The sequence below is a fragment of the Theropithecus gelada genome, chromosome 6 (assembly GCF_003255815.1).
Source record: "Theropithecus gelada isolate Dixy chromosome 6, Tgel_1.0, whole genome shotgun sequence".
Classification (NCBI taxonomy): Eukaryota; Metazoa; Chordata; class Mammalia; order Primates; family Cercopithecidae; genus Theropithecus; species Theropithecus gelada.
The window spans coordinates 83788056-83810416 of record NC_037673.1 but is presented as its reverse complement, the minus strand read 5'-3'; the positions used below and the strand labels follow the sequence as shown (position 1 = coordinate 83810416).

The window sequence follows — 22361 nt, the reverse complement described above, 5'->3', positions numbered from 1 at the left end:
GATAATATCCTGAAGAGTGTTTTCCAACTTGGTTCCATTCTCCCATCACATTCAGGTACACCAATCAAATGTAGGTTTGGTCTTTTCACATAGTCCCATATTTCTTGGAGGCTTTGTTCATTTCTTTTTACTGTTTTTTCTCTAATCTTGTCGTGTCACTTTTTTCATGAATTTGATCTTCAATCACTGATACCCTTTCTTCCACTTGATCAAATCAGCTATTGAAGCTTGTGCATGCATCACGAAGTTCTCATGCCATGGTTTTCAGCTCCATCAGGTTATTTAAGACCTTCTCTACACTGTTTATTCTAGTTAACCATTCATCTAATCTTTTTTCAAGGTTTTTAGCTTCCTTGCAATGATTTTGAACATCCTCCTTTAGCTCAGAGAAGTCTGTTATTACCAACCTTCTGAAGCCTACTTCTGTCAACTTGTCAAAGTCATTCTTTGTCCAGCTTTCTTCTGCTGGTGGCGAGGAGCTGCGATCCTTTGGAGGAGAAGAGGTGCTCTGATTTTTAGAATTTTCAGCTTCTGCTCTGGTTTCTCCCCATCTTTGTGGTTTTATCTACCTTTGGTCTTTGATGTTGTTGACCTACAGATGGAGTTTTGATGTAGATGATCTTTTTGTTGATGTTGATGCTATTCCTTTCTGTTTGTTAGTTTTTCTTCTAACAGTCAGGTCCCTCAGCTGCACGTCTGTTGGAGTTTGCTGGAATTCCACTCCAGACCCTGTTTCCCTGGATATCACCAGCAGAGGCTGCAGAATAGCAAATACTGAAGAACAGCAAATATTGCTGACTGATCCTTCCTCTGGAAGCTTCACCCCAGAAGGGCAGCTGCCTATATGTGTCTGTCAGCCCCTACTGGGAGGTGTCTCCCAGTTAGGCTACACGGGGGTCAGGGATCCACTTGAGGAGGCAGTCTGTCCATTCTCAGAGCTCAAATGCCGTGCTGGGAGAACCACTGCTTTCTTCAGAGCTGTCAGACAGGGACGTTTAAGTCTGCAGAAGTTGTCTGCTGCCTTTTGTTCAGCTATGCCTTGCCCACAGAGGTGGAGTTGAGAGGCAGTAGGCCTTGTTGAGCTGTGGTGGGCTCCACCCAGTTCGAGCTTCCCAGCCGCTTTGTTTACCTACTCAAGCCTCAGCAATGGTGGACACCCCTCCCCCAGCCAGGCTGCTGCCTCATAGATCGATCTCAGACTGCTGTACTAGCAGTGAGCAAGGCTTCAGGGGCATGGGACCCAATGAGCCATGCACAGGAGAGAATCACCTTGTCTGCCAGTTGCTAAGACCTTGGGAAAAGTGCAGTATTTGGGCAGGGAGTGTTCCATTTTTCCAGGTAGTCTGTCATGGCTTCCCTTGGCTAGGAAAGGGAAATCCCCAGACCCCTTGCACTTCCTGGGTGAGGTGATGCCCCACCCTTCTTTAGCTCGCCTTCCCTGGGCTGCTCCCACTGTCCAACCAGTCCCAATGAGATGAACCAGGTACCTCAGTTGGAAATGCAGAAATCACCCATCTTCTGTGTCTATCACGCTGGGAGCTGCAGACCTGAGCTGCTCCTATTTGGCCATCTTGGAATACCCCCAGCAATGTTTTCTTAAATACGAAAAGCACTAACCATGAAAGAACAGTTTGATCAAATAGATTTCATTAAAATTAAAAACTTCTGTTCATTGAAACACATCATTAAGAGAGTGAGCAATAATCTACAGATTAGGAGAAGAAAAATATAAAACAACTATTAACATATGACTTGTACCCAAAATACATAAAACTTGACTACAAATCAGTAAGAGAAAGAAAACTCAATGTTTTAAGAAATGAACAAAAGATTCAAGTAGGCCTTTCATAAATGTGGATATTTAAACAGCCAATAAGCAAATTAAAAAGAATTCAATATCATTGTTTATCAGGGAACTGAAAATTAAAACCATACTCAGATTCCAGTACATACTTTCAAAATCAGCACTACTACTTCTATACATTGTTGGTGGGGTTTAAATGGGTACAACATTTAAATGGGTGGGGTTTAAATGTTCCTCCCATTTCTAAATCCCCTATAGCCATTAGCAAATTTTCATTCTGCAATAAAATTCCTTTGCCTAGCACAAGGTGATAGTGTTTTTTTTTTTTTTTTTTTTTTTTTTTTTTTTTTTTTTTTTTTTTTTCGTACATAGCTTTTCCTTTCTAGTTCAACTGGCAAATATCAAGGACATAATAAAAACTAAACTTATAAATCTGTACCAGCCTCCTTCCTTGTCTATTCATCCTATCTTTACTTTCCTTGGTTCCTTACTACAAGACAAAGTGGCCTGTGTTTCCTCACTTATCATGGAGATACCCTTAATCTAGCATGTCTAGTTTAACAGTTACATGATCTGTGTATATTGATGAAATAATTACTAGTAGAGAGTACACATGGAGAGCTCCCCCAAAACTGAAAACTTAAATTTTTTTTACTACTTTCAAGGGACTTTGTATATGCTAATCACTTTAACAGGGAATGAATTTGGCATAATAGTAATCAGACAAAAACTAAAGACCAGAATATTTAGGGAAGTAAAGTTGCTCTCACATTCTAGGTATGAAAAGATAATGACCCTCCAATTTTGTCTGAGTGTCCCTTCATTTTACCTCATCGTAGGTAACATGTTTCATTTCTTCTATTATAGATGTTCAGAACAGCAAATTTTTTTTTTTAAAAAAATCCACTTCTTTTTCTCTTTTTCCTCATAGTCTTTACACATTGAAATCACTGTTTTTCCATGGCCAGAGATTTCCTGCTAGCCTCTCTTCAAAAGTAGTCTGTGCTCTTCCAACCTTTTCTCTCCACAGCACCCCTACAGTCAAATCCGAACTTCAGGAGCCAGTGTTACCTCTTAGTCTTAGTGCTTTCAGGAAATTCACTTTCAGGAAAAGGATTTGATAGAGAATTCACTTTTTTTCCACAGGTGACTGCTTTAAGGAATTATCTTTTAAAATCTTTTAAATTATGTTTTAAAATGAATTTCTGATGGTGGAATTTTAAAGTCTGACAAACTAGTAGAGGGATGGTGGTTGGATTTTTAGGTTAGTAACCTTCCCTCTAACCTTCCCTCTGCCCCTTATAGGTACAACACACAATCTTTTTTCCAGTAAAGCTAGTTCTGTTTTCAACAGACTACAAAGTATAGCTATCTGATCTGCCCTTAGTCCCATGTAACTTTGATCTATTTTCTTTCAGAGGTATCTCCTTCTCAAAAAGCCAGGAGGAACTGGCAAAGAGTTGAAAAGAGTTCTTTTTTTTTCACCCAGACTGAAATGACCTAAGTTGCAAGGACTGGGTGATCTCAGTTTCTTTGCAAAGTACAAAGTGTTGTTTTTCGTGGTTGGTAGTAAACAAAGAACAGAATGCATCACTGGTAACACTTAACCAAAAACAACTCTTCAGTTTATGACCTATTGCCTAAATCAATGGCAGCTTACAATGGACATGTCTGTAAGTGGAGACCCTGAATATAATAAAATGCTAACATTCACGACTTCTGTAAAAAGCATTAGCAACTAAATAAATCCAACCATTGCTGCCTTTGCACTGAGCATGAAGAACATTTCTACTGTTTAATAAGAAAGAACATCATCTCAATAGCTTCTAATATATAATGTTCAAATTTATAAATCTATTGCTTTAATATTTTAAAGTCAGGGCCTTAGTGTGGAAGGTCTATAGCCCAAAGAGATCAATAGCATTTTGTGTGATGTTAATATGTTACCATTATTTGAGGTTCAAATAAAGATTAATAAGGGAATCCCAAAAATTAATAGCCAAAGCAAAAATTTATGGAGAGATGGTGGACTCAACTCTTTGTGATGCATTACTAAAAGGTAGGTATAGAACTCTTTGAGGCTCTCTCTCTTTAAATACAAAACCTGCTCCTTTGGTCTCTTTGTATAAATAGTAAATACCAAATAAACATCAGTGATGTGGGGGTTAACATTAGCATCCTTATACCTAAGTCAATATTGCACCACCTAAAAATAATTATATGCTCTCATCCTCAGTTTGTGTCTTTGACATATCTTCTTGTTTCTTACACAGACACTTGAAATTTGGCATCTACAAGTAAAGAATGAATTTACCCAAAACAGGTGGCCATGGCATAAGGAACTAGTATGACAAATTGACTAAGGATGTTAATAATCATACTTGTAGCTATCATATATGCATAAAGTACTTGCTGTGTTAAGGATTGTTTTAAGCCCTTAATGTATACTAGCTCATTTAATCCTTTCAAAACTCTATAAACTAATTATTATTCCCAATTTACAGAGAACAAATAGAAGGAAAAATGAGATAAAATTGTTCCTATCATTGCAGTTAGGAACTGCCAGAAAGTGAAACTAGGCACTCTCACTCTGAAGCGACATTAGTAGCCACGTGAACTATTTAAATTAGTTAATCAGTTATTCATATTTTCATCAAATATGCACCACATTTTCAGCACTGTGGTAGACTCCATGGCATATATGAGTGAGTGATATGAGATATGGTACCTACTTCTATAGAATGTAAGGCCTAGCAGTCATCATGAATATTAATCAAATTGTTACACAAACAAATGTAAAACTGCAATGTTACTGGTACACAAAGGAGGGATGTATGATGCTATGAGAATCAATCAGGGAGATTAGGGAAAGTTTTGCTGAGGTACTCACATACGCACTAGATATGAAAGATAGGCAGACTTAAACTAGACAAAGAGGAAGAGGAGATTTCAAGGCAGAGGAAACACCGTGTACAAATTCTCTGTGGTAAGTGGCAACAGAAAGAGTACTAGTAATTGAAAAAAGGCCAGTGTGAGGTGGGATCACAGAGAGTGAGAGAAAGAAGAGTATGAGACAAGGCTGGAAAGGTTTTATAGGTCATGGTAACTTACATCTTTGCCTTATTTTTCAAGCACTGAAAGATTTTATATTATTTTATTATTGTTATTCTTAATTTTTTAGATAGAATCTCACTCTGTCACCCAGTCTGGAGTGTAGTGGCATGATCATGGCTCACTGCAGCTTTGAACTACTGGGCTCAAGCAATCCTTCCACCTCAACCTCCCTAGTAGCTAGGACTACAGGGCTGTGCCACCACACCCAGCTAAATATTTTATTATTTTTATTTTTATTTTTTTTGAGACGGAGTCTTGCTCTGTTACCCAGGCTGGGGTGCAGTGGCATGATCTCGGCTCACTGCAAGCTCTGCCTCCCAGGTTCACGTCATTCTCCTGCCTCAGTCTTCCGAGTAGCTGGGACTACAGGCGCCCACCACCACGCCTGGCTAATTTTTTTTTTTTTTTGTATATTTAGTAGAGACAGGGTTTCACCGTGTTAGCCAGAATGGTTTCAATCTCCTGACCTCCTGATCCACCTGCCTCAGCCTCCCAAAATGCTGGGATTACAGGCGTGAGCCACCGTGCTCGGCCTAAATCTTTCATTTTTTAGAGATGAGATCAGTCACTGTGCTGCCCAGGCTGGTCTCAAACTCCTGGGCTCAGGTGATTCTCCTGCCTTAGCCTCCCAAAGTGCTGGGATTACAGGTGTGAGCCACCATGCCCAGCCCGAGCACTGAAAGATTTTAAATGGGGGAAATTACATAAATAGGTTTGTATTTTTAAAAGACTCATCTAACTTTAATGCTGACAATGGGATGGAAAAAGACCAATGAAAATGCATAAATGAGTTAAAAGGTTATTGTAATAGACCAAGTGACAGATGACTGGACTGGAGTGAAGAGGGTGATAAAGAGTAGATTGAATCGAACTATCATAGGCTTGGCTTTTTATCATAGAAAAATCAATAGGGCTCTCTTGCAAAACGATCTAAGCAAGTTTGGTCACATACGACTATTTTGTTCCTTTTTGACAGGTAAAGGTAGTCACCAACTGTTGAGTGAAAGGGTTGGCTACTAAGTTACGATAAAACAAGTCTTGGGCCAAATTGTGTTGTACACACAAATATTTAAAAACTATGGCTAAGTGTGGTGGCTCATGCCTATAATCTCAGCACTTTGGGAGGCTGAGGTGGGCAGATGACTTGAGGCCAGGAGTTCAAGACCAGCCCGATCAACATGACGAAACCCCGTCTCTGAAAAAAACACAAAAATTAACTGGATGTCCTGGCCCACGCCTATAATTCCAGCTACTCAGGAGGCTGAGGCAGATAATCGCTTGAACCTGCGAGGCAGAGGCTGCAGTGAGCCGAGATCGTGCCACTGCACTCTAGCCTGGAAGACAGAATGAGACTCCTTGTCTGAAAATAAAAAATAAACAGTTATTGACAGGGAGTCATACACACAACAATTCATATAATCTCTTCAATAAACTCAATTAACATCGAACTCTCTCTTTCATGTATTAGTTATCCATTGATGCACAACAAATTACCTCAAAATTTAGTGACTTGAAACAACAATAAATATTTATTATATGAGAGTTTCTGTAGGTCAGGGATTTGAAAGTAGGTTGGCTGAGTAGTTTTGGTTCAGGGTCTCTCATGAATCAAGATGTAGGCCAGAGATGTTGTTACCTAAGGCTTAACTGGGACTGGATGATCTGCTTCCAAGATGGCTCACTCACATGACTGATGAATTAATCTTCATGTTTCCAAAATATCTTATTGGTTACATAGACCAGCTCTATTTGATATGGGAAGAGACTATAAAAAGAGATGAACACTAAGGATCACTGGTGTTAGGTCACTGAGGGCCAAGGAGGCTGGCTATCATATATGACTACCACATGTATGATAGTTCATTTAAGGCAAACACAGCAATATTGAGGCAGGATTTAGTCAACCAGAATCCATAGAATCAATAGCTAGATACAGGACATTTTAGAATCAAACCTTGGATGCCATTCCTAAGGATAAAGATTATGATGCTTACTAGATTTTTACACCCCATTTTGCAAAGGCAGAATGTCTAAAATATATTAGCCAATGCACATACTTTGAACAACACTAATTTCACCAGTGAAAACACATTGCCACATTGCTTATATTAATCATGCTAATTAGAAAAATTATAGTGTTGTTCAAGATAAGTATGACTTGAGCCCTTGACACAGCTTCCTCTGGAATGTGGCCTTTTGATTAAATATTTTCTGACCACACATGGGAATGTGACTTCTTAATTATGGCAAGCAAGTGCACTTATAACCTAAATTAACACATATAATATCACATACATATATATCCACAGAATATCATATTATCTATGATCATTTATTTGAAAGTAAATTAAAGACATCATAATACCATCCATTATTTAGAAGATGCAACCCATGAGCTAAAGTAACTATCTTGGCCAATGACTATCACCAAATGGGGCTGTTCATGCTGGATAAAACAACTTACAATGGAAATTACTGAATGGTCATTAGTGAAGCATTCTGGATTGGAATGTGTTACAGAAAAGGCACTTATATTGATTTTTATTTTTGAGGACAAAGCATTTAAGATTATATTATAGGGTTAACATGAGAATTACACAATATATTATTTCAAAGCACTTAGGACAAGTGCCTGGCACATACTAAAGTTGTCAGTAAATGTGATGATGAAGACGATGATGATGATGATGGTGGTGGTGTGGTGGTTATCATCTAACAACTTCAGATAGATACATGTCTCTTTATGATTATCAGTTGTACTGAACACAGCTATACTACCCAGATTCCTTTTCAGGGCTGAAAGAGTTCTTTGCTCAGCTTCTGGGAATGACATTAGCTGACAGCTCTCAAAATATCAGCTCCATACAGGAACTGCTCTCAACCTTACTCAAGGTCACAATCATTTCCAGGAGTCAGCCATTAGATAAATGAGTGGGCACTGATGTACATAGAGAGGTTCAACCCCCTGCCTTCATTTGGGATGCCTCTAAAGTGCCACTCGAGCTTTAGAGCCACCCTAGGGTCAGCTTAGGCTTTATTGTAAGTACATCACAGCCAACTTCTTCCTCTACTCAATCCTGCATTTCCCCAGTGTTGATTATAAGAGCATTCTCAAATAAATATTCCTGCATGCAAATCTCCATCTCAGGGTCTGTTTTCCAGGGAACATGATCGAGCACATCAACGTTATTTAGTAAATTAGAAAGCTGTAAAGCTGGGTGTGATGGCTCATGCTGTAATCCCAGTACTTTTGGAGGCTGAGGCAGAAGAATCGCTTGAGGCCAGAAGTTCGAGACCAGCCTGGGAAACAGAGCAAAACCTTGTCTCTACAAAATATTTTTATATATATATTTTTTTAATTTAAAAAGAAGACTGCATACACAAATGTACCTGGCTGAGCCCAGTGGCTCACGCCTGTAATCCCAGCATTTTGGGAGGCCAAGGCGGGTGAATCACCTGAGATCAGGAGTTCGAGACCAGCCTGGCCAACATGGTGAAACTCCATCTCTACTAAAAATACAAAAATTAGTCAGGCGTGGTGGTGCGTGCCTGTAATCCCAGCTACTCGGGAGGCTGAGACAGGAGAATTGCTTGAACACAGGAGGTGGAGGTTGCAGTGAGCTGAGATCATGGCATGGAGCTCCAGCCTGGGTGACAATAGTGAAACTCCACCTCAAAACAACAACAACAAAACAACAACAATAACAACAACAACAAAAATGTACCCTGTCTATTGTCTGGTACTGATTAACACAACGTATAAGTTTGAGATAAAATTATACACGTAATTTAAAATATTATTGTTCACTTAGATTAGAAATTTGAGATCTTAAGTAGGTACTAGAGACTAATAGAAAAAGTTGTTAATTGAAATGTTTATCACATTAAATACTTTCTTACTGGAAAATTTGAAAATGTACATACAAGTGTTCATCTAATGTATGAGAGCACAAAATGCCATGACAACTTTTAACACAACAAACAAAGTTAGCATACAGGTTCTGTTTGTCAGGATAGGCTAGGGAATAATGCTCCTAGTTATAAACTATACAAAAATCTGAGAGGCCTATCACATGACAGTTTCTTATTCAGGCAAATCTGCCAAGAGTGCAGGAGTTTCTCCATGTCAGCCCTTCACATAGTGACTCAACATTCCAGATTGCTCCCTTTTTCTGGTGTCTCCATTTCAATGTGATGTCTCAGGGCTCTTTGTTCCAGAAAAGACAGTATGGATGGGCAAATCATACACTAACTCTTACATGCTTTGGTATGGAAGTGATACATATCACCTTTGGTCACTGTCCATTGGTAGAACTAGTCACATGGCCCTGCTCAGCTTGTAGAACTAAGAAATGTAGAATTTTGTGTATCCAGAAAAGAGAGAAAGACTGAAAATATTGGCAAATATTGGTAATATCATTGACAGGGGAAATTATACCGTCCAAGGAAAGCTAATATTTTAGTACCCATAAGGATTGTCTTATTAAAAATCTGCTTTTTATGTTGTTTTTGAGATAGGGTCTTACTCTGTCACCCAAACTGGAGCACAGCAGTGTGATCAGAGATCACTACAGCCTCGACCTCCTGGGTTCAAGCAATCTTCCCACCTCAGCCTCCCTTGTAGCTGGGACTACAGGTGCATGCCAGCACACCCAGTTATTTTTTAAAAATTTTTTTGCAGATATGGAGTCTCACAATGTTGCCTAGGCTGATCTTGAACTCCTGGGCTCAAGGGATCCTCCCACGTCAGCCTCCCAAAGCACTGGGATTACAGGCATGTGCCACCCCCCCAGCAAAAAATTCCTCTCTTGAGACAAACTTTCTGCATAGATTTTATCCTAGAAAAGTAATTGTAAGCTCCTATGTTTATTATGTAATTTGGATGAAAGCAAATGTATTAAGTATATAGACAGACTCAGCAGCTAAAGTAGAATTTAGCAAGGCATGGATAGTCTCTTCAGTTGTAAGATAAACAATAAAAATAGACCACTTTGAGTGGGGAGTGAAAATTTTGGTATAATTTTTTTTCCAGAGGTTTCCTTGAAAAGATAATTGTAAAATTTAAAAATAAGAATAAAGTCACATGTTGCTTAACAGACAGGAATATGTTCTGAGAAATGCATCATTAGGTGATTGTATGAAAATCTTAGAATATACTTACACACGCCTAGATGGTATTGCCTACTACACACCTAGACTGTACAGTATAGCTCATTACTCTTAGATTATAGACATAGCATGTTACTTTACTGAATGCTGTAAGCAATTGTAACACAATGGGAAGTACTTTTGTATCTAAACATAGAAGAGATTCAGTAAAAATACAGTATAAAAGATTAAAAATAGAACACCTGTCTAGGGCACTTACCATGAACACAGCTTGCAGTACTAGAAGTTGTTTTGGGTGAGTCAGTGAGTGAGTGGTGAGTGAATGTGAAGGCTGAGGACATTACTGTCCAGTACTGTAGACTTCATAAACACTGTACACTTAGGCTACCCCAAATTTATTTTTAAAAATATTTCTTAAATAATAAATTAATCTTAGCTTACTATAAATTTTTCATGGTTTTGTTCCTTTTTAACTTTTAAAAAATTATTGATATCTAATAAATATACATATTTCTGGGGTACATGCATACAATGTATAAGGATCAAATCAATGTATTTAGGATATCCATCACCTCAAACGTTTATTATTTCTTTGTGTTGTGAACATTTCAAATATTCTCTTGCAGCTATTTTTAAATATATAATAAATTATCGTTAACTATAGCCATCCTCCATGCTATGGAACATTAGAACTTATCCCTTCTTTCTGTGTCTACCCTTTAACCAATCTTACTTTACTCACTCCACCACACCCTTCCTAATCTCCAGTAACTTTTTTTCTACTCTCTACCTCCATGAGATCAACTTTCTTAGCTCCCACACGAATGAGATCACGCAATATTTGTCTTTCTGTACCTGGCTAATTGCACTTAACATAACGACCTCCAGTTCTGTCCATATTGCTACAAATGATAGGATTTTATTCCCTTTTTGTTGCAGAATAGTATGCCATTGTGTATATATAGCACATTTTCTTTATCCATCTGTTGAGGGATGCTTAGTTTGATTTCATACCTTGACTATTGTGAATAGTGCTGCAATAAACAAGGGAGCGAAGATGTCTTTTTGATATACTGATTTCCCCTCTGGGGAGATAAATACCCAGTAGTGGGATTGCTGGATCATATGAAAGTTGTATTTTCAGTTTTTTGAGAAACCTCCATACTGTTTTCCACAATGGCTGTATTTTTTTTTTTTATTTGTGTGTCTGTGTGTGTGTGTGTGTGTGTGTGTCTGTGTGTATGTGTTTGAGATGGAGTCTCACTCTGTCACCCAGGCTGGAGTGCAGAGGCATGATCTCGGCTCACTGCAATCTCCACCTCCCAAGCTCAGATGATTCTCCCACCTCAACCTCCCAAGTAGCTGGGATTACAGGTGGGTCCCACCATGCCTGGCTAATTTTTGTATTTTTAGTAGAGATGGCCAGGCAGATCTTGAACTCCTGGCCTCAAGTGATCTGCCCACCTCGGCCTCCCAAAGTCATAGGATTATAGGCATGAACCACTGCACCTGGCCAATAGCTGTAGTAATTTACATTCTCTCCAACAGCATATGTTTCCTTTGCTCTGCATCCTGGCCAGCATTTATTTCTTGTCTTCTTAAAATTGTTTAATTAGTAGTATTTTTTTTAGAGATGGGGTCTCATTATGTTGTCCAGGCTAGAGTGCAGTGATCACAGGTGTGATCATAGCACGTTGCAGCTCAGATTCCTGGCCCCAACCTTCCGAGTAGCTGGGATCACAGACATATGCCACCACACCTGACTATTTTTTGCCTTTTTGATAACAGCCATTCTAACTGGGGTGAGATGATATCTCACTGTGGTTTTGATCTGCATTTCCCTGATGATTAGTAATGTTGGGCATTTTTTCATGTATTTGTTGGCCGTTTGCTTGTTTTCTTTTGAGACATGTCTATTCAGATCCTTCCCCCACTTTTTAATGGGATTATTTGTTTTTTTCCTGTTAAGTTTCTTATATATTCTGTATATTCGTTCTTTATCAGATTAATAGTTTGCAAATACTTTCTGTCACTCTACAAGTCGTCTCTTCACTCTGTTGATCATTTCCTTTGCTGTGCAGGGAGTTTTTTAGTTTAATATAATCTATTTATTTATTTATTTTTGTTTCTGTTGCCTGTGCTTTTGAAGTCTTAGCCATAAAATTGTTGGCTAGACCAATGAAGACTAATGTCCTGAAGTGTTTCTTCTGTGTTTTCTTTTAGTAGTTTTACAGTTTGGTGTCTCATATTCAAGTTTTAAATTCATTTTGAATTGATACTTGTATACGGTGAGAGATAGGAATTTAGTGTCATTCTTCTGTATATGGATATCCAATTTTCCCAACATGATTTGTTAAAAAGAATATCCTTTCCCCAATTTATATTCTTGGCATATTCATCAAAAATCAGTTGGCTATAGATGGATTATTCTTAGGTTCTCTATTCTGTTCCACTGGTATATGTGTCATTTTTATACCAGGAATGTGTTGTTTGGGTTATTATAGCTTAGTATATTTTGAAGTCTGGTTGGGCAATGCCTCTCACTTTATAATTTTTGCTCAGGAATGCTTTGGCTACCCAGGGCCTTTTGTGGTTCCATACAAATTTTAGGGTTGTTTTTTCTATTTCTGTGAATAATTTTATTGGTGTTTTTATAGGGATTGCATTGAATCTGTAGATTACTTTGGGTAGTATGGTCATTTTAACAATATTAATTATTTCTATCCATGAACATGAGATATCTTTCTATTTGTGTCCTTTTCAATTTCTTTCATCAATGTTGCATTGTTTTTGGCATAGAGGTATTTTACTGCCTTGGTTACATTTATTTCTAAGTTTTTGGTTTTTTTGTAGCTATTGTAAATGGAATTGCTTTCTTAATGTATGTTTCAGCTTGTTTGTTATTGGTGTATAGAAACACTACTGATTTTTGTATGTTGGTTTTGTATCCTGAAAATTTACTGAATTTGTTTATCAGTTTTTAGAGCTTTTTGGTGGAGTCTATTTTGTCTTGTTTTGCTTATTAACAGTGTCTTGCTCTGTCACAACCCACGCTAGAGTGCAGTGGCATGATCATTGCTCACTGCAGCCTTGAACTCCAGGGCTCAAGTGATCCTCCCACCCCAGGTTCACAAGTAGCTAGGACAACAGGCATGTGCCACCGCATCTGGCTAAAATTTTTAAATTTTTTTAGAGATTGGGGTCTCACTATGTTGCCCAGGCTGGTCTTGAACCCCTGGGCTCAAGTGATCCTCCTGCCTCAGCCTCTCAAAGTGCTGAGATTGCAGGTATGAGTCACCATGCTCAGCCTTTTTGGTGGAGTCTTTAGGTTTTTCTAGATATCAGATTATGTTGTCTGCAAAGAGAAAATATATGACCTCCTTTTTTCCAATTGGATGTCTTTTAATTCCTTCTCTTGCCTGATTGCTCTGGCAAGGACTTCCAGTATCGTGTTGAATAAGAGTAGTGAAAGCGGTCATCCTTGTCTTGTTCCAGTTCTTCGCAGAAAGGCTTTCAGCTTTTGCCTGTTCAGTATGATTTTAGCTCCAGGCTAACCACATATGACCCTTAATATGTTGAGGTAAATTCCTTCTACACCTAACTTGTTGAGAGTTTTTATCATGAAGGAAGTTAAATTTTAACAGATGCTTTTCTGTATCTGTTGAGATGATCATAAAGTTTTTGTCCTTCATTCTGTTGATATCACACTTATTAATTTGCATATGTTGAACTATGCTTGCATCCCTGGGTAAAGCGCACTTCATCATGGTGTATTATCTTTTGATGTGTTGTAACTTTTTTACTTTATACACTTTTTATTTTTAAAAACTTTGTAACTCTTTTGTAATAACACAGTTTAAAACACAAATGCAGTGTGCAGTTGTATAAAAATATTTGGTTTCTTTATATCCTTATGCTATATGCTTTTTTCCATTTAAAAAGTTTTTAATTAAAAAAATGTTTTAAATACTGTAATCCCAGCACTTTGGGAGGCCGAGGTAGGTGGACCACTTCAGGAGGCCGAGATAGGTGGACCACGAGGTCAGGAGATCGAGAGCATCCTGGCTAACACGGTGAAACCCCGTCCCTATTAAAAGTACAAAAAATTAGCTGGGTGTGGTGGCGGGCGCCCACAATCCCAGCTACTTGGGAGGCTGAGGCAGGAGAATGGCATGAACCCAGGAGGTGGAGCTTGCAGTGAGCTGAGATCACACTACTGCACTCCAGCCTGGGCAACAGTGCAAGACTCCGTCTCAAAAAAAAAAAAAAAAAAAGGAATGAAGACACATACAAACACATCAGCCTAAGCCTACACAGGTTCAAGATCATCAATATCACCATCTTTCACCACCATATCTTGTCCCACTGGAAGTTCTTCAGGGGCAACAACACACAGGGAGCTGTCACCTCCTATGATAACAATGCCTTCTTCTGGAATGTCTCCTGAAAGACCTGCCCAAGGCTGCTTAACAGTTAACTTTTTATAAATATAAGTATAGGAAATATACTCTACAATAATAAAAAGTATAGTATAGCAAATACATAAGCCAGTGACAGTTGTTTATTATTATTATCAAGTATTATATACTGTGGATAATTGTGTGTGCTAGACTTTTATGCTAGACTGGCAATGCAGTAGGTTTGTTTACACCAGCATGACTACAAACATGTGCAATGTGTTGTGCTACATTATGATTACTACAATGTCACTAGGTAATAGAAATTTTTCAGCTTCATTATAATCGTACGGGACAACCATTGTACAAAAGGTCAGACATTGACCCAAATATTGTTATGAGGTACATGGCTGAAGTTGTTGTATGTATAATAAAAGTGAGCTTTGCGTAAATTTAATTCCACATTTAAGCATTCACTTCTTTAAAAAGGACTCTCAGGGCACTGTAGCTCATACCTGTAATCCCAGAACTTTGGGAGGTCAAGCAGAAGGATTGAGTCCAGGGGTTCAAGATCAGCCTGGACAACATAGCAGGACTCCCATCTCAAAAATAAATAAGTAAATAAAAAGGAGTAAAATTCCCCTGTCAAGTAAGTATACCTCGCACCCTTATTTCTATGGCATTCTTTAATAAGAAAAACATTCATATGAGAAACATTCCATATTATAGATTATAAGAAACCGCATACCATGAAAAGTTCAAACATGAAAATAGTCCATGAAAACAAAAGTGAATGAAGATACAAATTTCCATGCTTTCCAGACCTTAAAAATAAACATACTAATTTATTTTTGGCTTACAGTCCTATATAATTTTATCACATGCAATTGTTTAATACAATGATCACTACAATCAAGATATAAAACTATTCCATCACTCCAAAGAAATTCTCTTATGCTGCCCATTCATGGTCACACCCTCCCCACAACCCTAACCCCTGGCACTACTGATCAGTTCTTCATTGCTGTGATTTTTATCATTTTGAAAATGTTATATAAACAGAATCACATAATAGATAACCTTTTGAGATTAGCTTTTATTTCAGTCAGCATAACAGCCTTGAGATGCACTCAAGTTGTTGTATGTATCAATAGTGTTTTCCTTTTTATTGGTCAGTAGGATTTCACGATAGGGTTATGCCAGTTTGTTCATTCATCAATTGGAGGACATCTGATTGTTTCATTTTGGGCTATTGCAAATAAAGCTGATATGAACATTTATGCACATGGTTTTGTGTGTACGTTTTGATCTCTCTAGAATGAATATCCAGTAGTTGTATTATTGGGTTGTACATCAAGTGTATGTTTAACTTTATAAGAAACTGCCAAACTGTTTTCTAGTGTGATGGTATCATTTTACATTAGCATCAGCAACGTATGAGAGATCCAGTTACTCCGCATTTTGTCAGCACTTGATATCATCAGTACTTTTTATTTTAACCATTCTAACAGGTGTGTGGTGATAGCTCATTGAGGTGTTAATTTGCATTTTTCTAATGGTCAATTATGTTGATATATAATAATGCTTTACACTTACATCATGTTTTGCATTTTTGCAAATAATATTTTAAACATCTCAATTAATCTTCACAAGTACGATGTGGCTATTTTATTTTATTTCATTTCATTTTGAGACAGAGTCTCACTCTGTCATCCAGACTGGAGTGCAGTGGCTCGGTTTCGACTCACTGCAACCTCCACCTCCCAGGTTCAAGCAATTCTTGTGCCTCAGCCTCCTGAGTAGCTGGGATTGCAGGTGCCTGCCACAATGCTGGGCTAATTTTTGTACTTTTAGTAGAGATGGGGTTTCACCATGTTGGTCAGACTGGCCTTGAACTCCTGACCTCAAGTGATCTACCTGCCTCAGCCTCCCAAAGTGCTAGGATTACAGGTGTGAGCCACTGCACCCGGCTCAGGGTGGTTTATTTCAATTGATAAAAAGCTGATATATAAATCTAGAAGAGAGCAAAATGTTGTTACTTCAAAGCAGAATCAAAAGAGTTTAAAACTCAAAAAGAAATGAGGCACTTTAGTCAAAATTCCCCATTTTACAGAGAACTAAGTTCCAGAGGGATTAAATGGTTTCTCGCACAGCTGGAATCACACCCAAAAACCACACTTCCGATTCTTGAATTTCTTCCATAATGTCCTATCAAGGAATTGATAATTTACGCTTGAATCTTTCAAGTGACTGGGAAGCCACTCATTTTTTTGCTCTATTCTTTTTGGATGTGTTTCCTGATATTGAACTGAAATGACATATAAGCAAGTGACTGTCTGCAAGTATTCTGACATCGAGTTGAAATGGCTTGCTATAGCTCCTGTCAATGGGTCTAGTTCCATCCTCCAAGACCTTCCAGTGGAAGCATGATCACTTTTTAACATGGCAAGACGTCAGATGCCTGAAGACAGTCATCATGATCTCATATATATATATATATTCCAGGCTAAGCATTTACATTTTCATTCAACCTTTCTTAAGGTGAGCTTCTTCATCATTCTGCTTGCTTTTATGTAAACCAGTCCTAGATATCTTATGGTGCAAAATACTGAAGAAAATATTCCTAGTAATATAGCCAGAGTATATATATTTTCCAATTATTCATATCTACTGCAAGAAATAATGTAATGTCCTTGCCTTTCACTTAGTATATCATGAGTATTTCTTTATATCATTAAAAACTATCTGTAAATGTATTCTTAAAATTTTAAGTTGAATCTTTTATTTTAAAATTATGTTTATTTTTTGAATGTGTTACATGCACATGGCACAAAATTCAAAACATTCAAGAGGTTTTACAGTAAAAAATCATTTTTCCCAGACTTCTAGTTGACTATAACATGCTACTCTATAATGTGACATATTTCAGACACCCATTTTTTAGAGACATAACTCTTTATGATTATGACACTATCATATGGCTATACTGTCTTTTTAATCATTCGTGCTAAACTTTTTTGCCATTATAATTTTTTATAAACTTCCTAATATATATATAACATTATGAATGTATTTTAGATTTTTTTTTTAAGTAGATTCTTAGAAGAAAATTGCTGCATTAAATAGTATGGCTTGTGCATAATAACTTTCCACAAAATTACTATTTTATGTTTGCAACAGTAGTATATGTTTATGGTAAATATTATTTTTTCCAGCTTATTAAATGTCTAAAGGTGTTTCACACATGCCGGTGCCTGTCGATATCATACAATTAAATGTGGTTTTTATTTTTTACCAAATATAATGCCTTACAATTAATATTTGTTATATTTTATGTTTACGTTTGTTTTATTCACCAGATTTTAAACTCCTGCAGTCCAACATACCTTATTCATATTCTAAAGCCTAACATAGACATTTACCCAGGTAGATAGTCCATAAATTTTTGACATCTAAATGAGTGGATAAACTTAAAAATCCTACTAGTTTGTTGGACTCTGCCTATATTGTTATAGACTCTCAAAATTTTATTGATTCTAATTATGCCTATATAGAATTTAGCCCAGAGCCAACATCAAGCTGTTCCAAAATTTGGGGAAAATACTATCCTTCCTGATTTTGTGAATCAGGTAAAAATTTGATAAATATGGATTCTATGTTTTCATTTAAGTCAATGAAACACAGATGACCCAGGACTGTAATTCTATACTAAAAACCTCTGGAGAGGCTGACTGCCATCTAGGAGTCAGTATCCTTTGGATGCTAAGTCCTTCTCTGACAGTACTACCATCTAGCCTCCCCAGCCCCTCCAACTTACTCACAAGGATATGATTTAAAAAAAAAAAAAAAAAGTAACTAATACCTCATTGGCCCAGATAAATATTACTTACTGAATTTTATTGGCTGACTAGTCTAGTAACTCTATCAGGAATCAGGAAGAAAATTAAATTAGACTGAAATAAAATGTTATAGATAAACCCGTGCTGTATTCGACTGATTACTGCTTTCTCTTACAGATGCTCCCAAAGCATCCTTTAATTATTCCTTTTAGATTGTTGTCTAGGATCAGCATGGTCCTGGCTGGTTATCAGGGGTGTTAAGAGAATCTCAGTTGAATGAATAAAGTCTTAGTCAAATAAAGATTGATTATTTATTTGGGAGGGTTTCCATGTGATATGGGTTATCATTTTATATCACTGGCACTCCTGTAGATGTCCATAATCTTTTCCGTATTTCTGAGAGCTTGTGACTACTTAGATTACTGAAAAATACTTTTTCCTATTAGTAGTTTGGATAGGGTCGAGTAAAGTATCTGCATACAGACACCTGTGACTCCTGCTACACATGAAGGGGATGGGAAGTGGGAAGCAGTTGTCAATTAAACAAAGACTCTCTCTGATCACATGAAATAATCTTTGGGGGATCTTTGGATATTAGCTTGGCTGCCACATGACTTCCCGGTTCTGGTAACCTGTAGTAACCCTATCAGGTCTATTTCAAACTCTGGCAATCTCTGTCAGAGCAGAGACTGTGGGGTCTGTCATTTGCTCATTCCATTCTGGTTCACATAGTCCAACCAAGAAGTCCCTCAGACTTCCTCTACCCTCCAGCACCCATTTCATTATCTCCCATTCCCTCCAAGCCAGGAAAACCTAATTGTGATGGTTAATTTTACGTGTCAACTTGACTGTGTTAAGGGATATCCAGATAGATGATAAAACAATATTTCTGTGTGCCTCTGTGAAGAAATTAGCATTTGAATCAAGACGGACTAAAATCTGCTCTACCAACGTGGGTGGGCATCATCCAATTCACTGGAGGCCTGCCCAAATAGAACAAAAAGGGCAGAGAAAAGGTGAATTTGCTTTCTTCTTGAGTTGGGACCTCCTTCTTCTCCTACCCCTGGACATCAGAGCTCCTGGTTCTGCAGTCGTCAGACTCTAGGACTTATACTAGCATCCCTACCCCACATTCTCAGGCCTTACATTGGGTGTTAACTTATTGATTCTCCTGGTTCTCAGCCCTTTGAACTTGAGCTTAATTACACCATTGGCTTTCCTGGTTCTCCAGCTTGCAGATGGCAGATCTTAGGTTTCTGTGATTGAGACATTTCCATAATAAATTATCTATCTATCTATCTATCTATCTATCTATCTATCTATCTATCTATCTGAAAAAGATAAGCTGAGGTACAATAAAATTTTAAAGTTTATTTGAGCAAACAGTGATTCACAAATTGGGCAACTCTAAACCAGAAGTGGTTTGGGAGCTCTGCTGAAGGAATGCAGTGTGGAGGATTTTATAGGAGGAACATGAAAGCAAAGACAATATTTGATTGGTTACAGTTATATCATTTCCGTCTTTGGTCATCCTCTTGGAAAGTCCCTAGCTACATAATTATAAAGCTGCTTCTGACTGATTGAGCTTAAGTTCTGTGTTATATTCATTTACCATAAATAGCTCAAGTTAGGTTTTAGATTATGTTTGCAAATCAAGCAAGGTTAACTTATGAGGCCTAACTGGGTTTGTCTGCACAGAGATTCGTCAGGCTTGGTTTCCATTTTTAATTTGCTTTAACAACATGTATCATTCTACTGGCTTTGCTTCTCTGGAGAACCCTAATACACAAGTCTCTTAGAGATATTACTGTATTCTCTTTGAACTCTTGTGTATTAACTTTATAGGGCTTCTGTAACAAATTACCACAAACTGATGGCTTAAAACAATAGAAATTTATTCTCTTAGTTCTGAGGCCAGAAGTCCAAAATCAATGCATTAACAAGGCTGTACTTCTGCGGGAGGATCAAAAATCTGTTCTTGGCCTTCTCCAGCTTTAGTGGCTGTCAGCATTCCTTGATTTATGATCACATTACTCCATTCTCTGCCTCCATGGTCACAACTACCCCCTCCTCTTCTCCATGTCTTCTCTTCTGTCATAGATGAATACATGTCATTGGCTTTACAGTCCACCAGATAATCCAGGATGAACTCCTCATCTCAAGTTTCTTAATTACATCTGCAAAGACCTTTTTATCCAAGTAAGGTACCATTCACAGATTCCAGGACTAGGAGAAAGGCTTACCTTTTGCAGGGGCCACCATTCTACCCCTACATCTTACCTAAGAATACAGGTTTTTTTTCTTTCAAGCTTTGCCTCTTGAAGCTCTGAAGAAATTTAAGACTTGTTCTTTTCTCATCACCTTAGCTTTGAAGACTTATGTCTCCATTTTAAGCATGCCTTTGGCAAATTCAGTGTATTCTTTTGTTTCAGTTGATTTTTTTTTTTTTTTTTTGGAATTTCTTCTTCTTTTGGTTAAATGACACCAATGGGCAAAAAAGTTACTTAGTAAAAAAAAAAATTCAGGGATTGAGATTTCCACTTTTCAACCTGAAGGCAGATGTTTTCCCATGTTTAGTGTTCTATTACATTTTCCATAATTCCTCAAAGATGAGTACCACTGTTCTCAGATCTCATTTGTACTTTCTTTTTTTTTTTTTTTTCTGAGACGGAGTCTTGCTCTGTCGCCCAGGCTGGAGTGCAGTGGCCGGATCTCAGCTCACTGCAAGCTCCGCCTCCTGAGTTTAGGCCATTCTCCTGCCTCAGCCTCCCGAGTAGCTGGGACTACAGGCGTCCACCACCATGCCCGGTTAGTTTTTTGTATTTTTTTAGTAGAGACGGGGTTTCACCATGTTAGCCAGGATGGTCTCGATCTCCTGATCATTTGTACTTTTTAACCCCAAAGCCTGTAATGTAAAACACTCAGAGCAAATGTTATAATCTAAATTCAAACTGTTAAGTACTCTCTTAGAAAATTTTTTCCCCTAATTAGGAACAGTATTGCTTTCTGTCAATATCTATATGCTTTTGAGTAATATTAACAAGTTGCTATTTGTTGTGAGCCTGGCTCAGTGTTTTGAATATGTTACTTCTATTAATGAGAAAAATCCTATGGGAAAGGCATCGCTATGTCTATTTTACAGATGGGGAAAAGGATACCCAGAATAATGTAACAAGTAATGTTGTCAAAGACAAAATTTCAACAAATGTAAAGATCTAATTGGTTTTTATTAGTGATTCTAGAATTGGGCAGTATCTCGTTCTATAAAATAGAATAGTGCTTCAGTAAGTTGAACAGAGGAAGTGGACTTTATAGAGAGAAAGGGGCTAAAGAAAGCAGAACTAAGGAATAAAAAGTGTATTGATCATTTCAAAACGTTACTTTCCTTACAGGGTTAAAAAAGAGGGGACTTCCTTATCACACTGATTAAAATTGGCCTGTTTGGAGATTTGGTTGCTTTTTCCCTCCTGATTTCTTGGAAGGTCAGATAAACAACTTAGTTTTGGTTTGGTGACCTGGAGTTTTAGTATGAGTGACTCCATTTTGGTTTGGTCTGGAGGGGCCTAGTGCAGGAGCCCAATCCAAAACAATAGCCTCCATAAATTTTGTTAAACAGTGCTGAAACAGAATTAAACCTAGGTTTGCCTGGCCCCACAAACACATGTTCTTTCTATGATGTCAACCCACTTCTCTAGTTTCTTTTGTAGAGAATGAAGCAAATAGTAGTTAAGGAGTTCTTTCTCTGTCAGCTCTAACCTTACAGTAGAAGCTGCTAGTGGGCGTTTCCCTTTCTTGATCTTCTGGTTCTGAACAGAATTTTAAAAGGCCTGTTCTTTGTCCTTCCTTAGCATTTTTTGCAAGTCTCACCTCATTTGCGGGTTTCAGGTTTCTTGACACTATCCTTTAGGGCCCATGTTACCTTCTTATAATTATCCTTGGTATGTGGTTGCTTTCTCCCAAGGTTTCTGTCACTTCCAATTAGCCAAGCAATTCCTCCTTGTTGGTCAGAATTAGGTTCCCAGTTGCTCTGCTGGGACGTTAAATCATGAGAAAGGCAAGTCAAAAACTTGTCAGATGTTTTTGATTTTAGCCCAATAA

General features: G+C 37.8%; 1 long non-coding RNA gene across 1 annotated transcript; it reads right to left on the bottom strand.

Annotated features, from left to right (window-relative positions):
- Nucleotides 1–19621: 19621 nt before the first annotated feature.
- LOC112626751 lies at nt 19622–21546 on the bottom strand. The gene is made up of 2 exons (XR_003119957.1): nt 21153–21546; nt 19622–20904 (listed from the first exon to the last, which is right to left on the bottom strand). It is a non-coding gene; the product is annotated as an uncharacterized LOC112626751 (long non-coding RNA).
- Nucleotides 21547–22361: the final 815 nt, after the last annotated feature.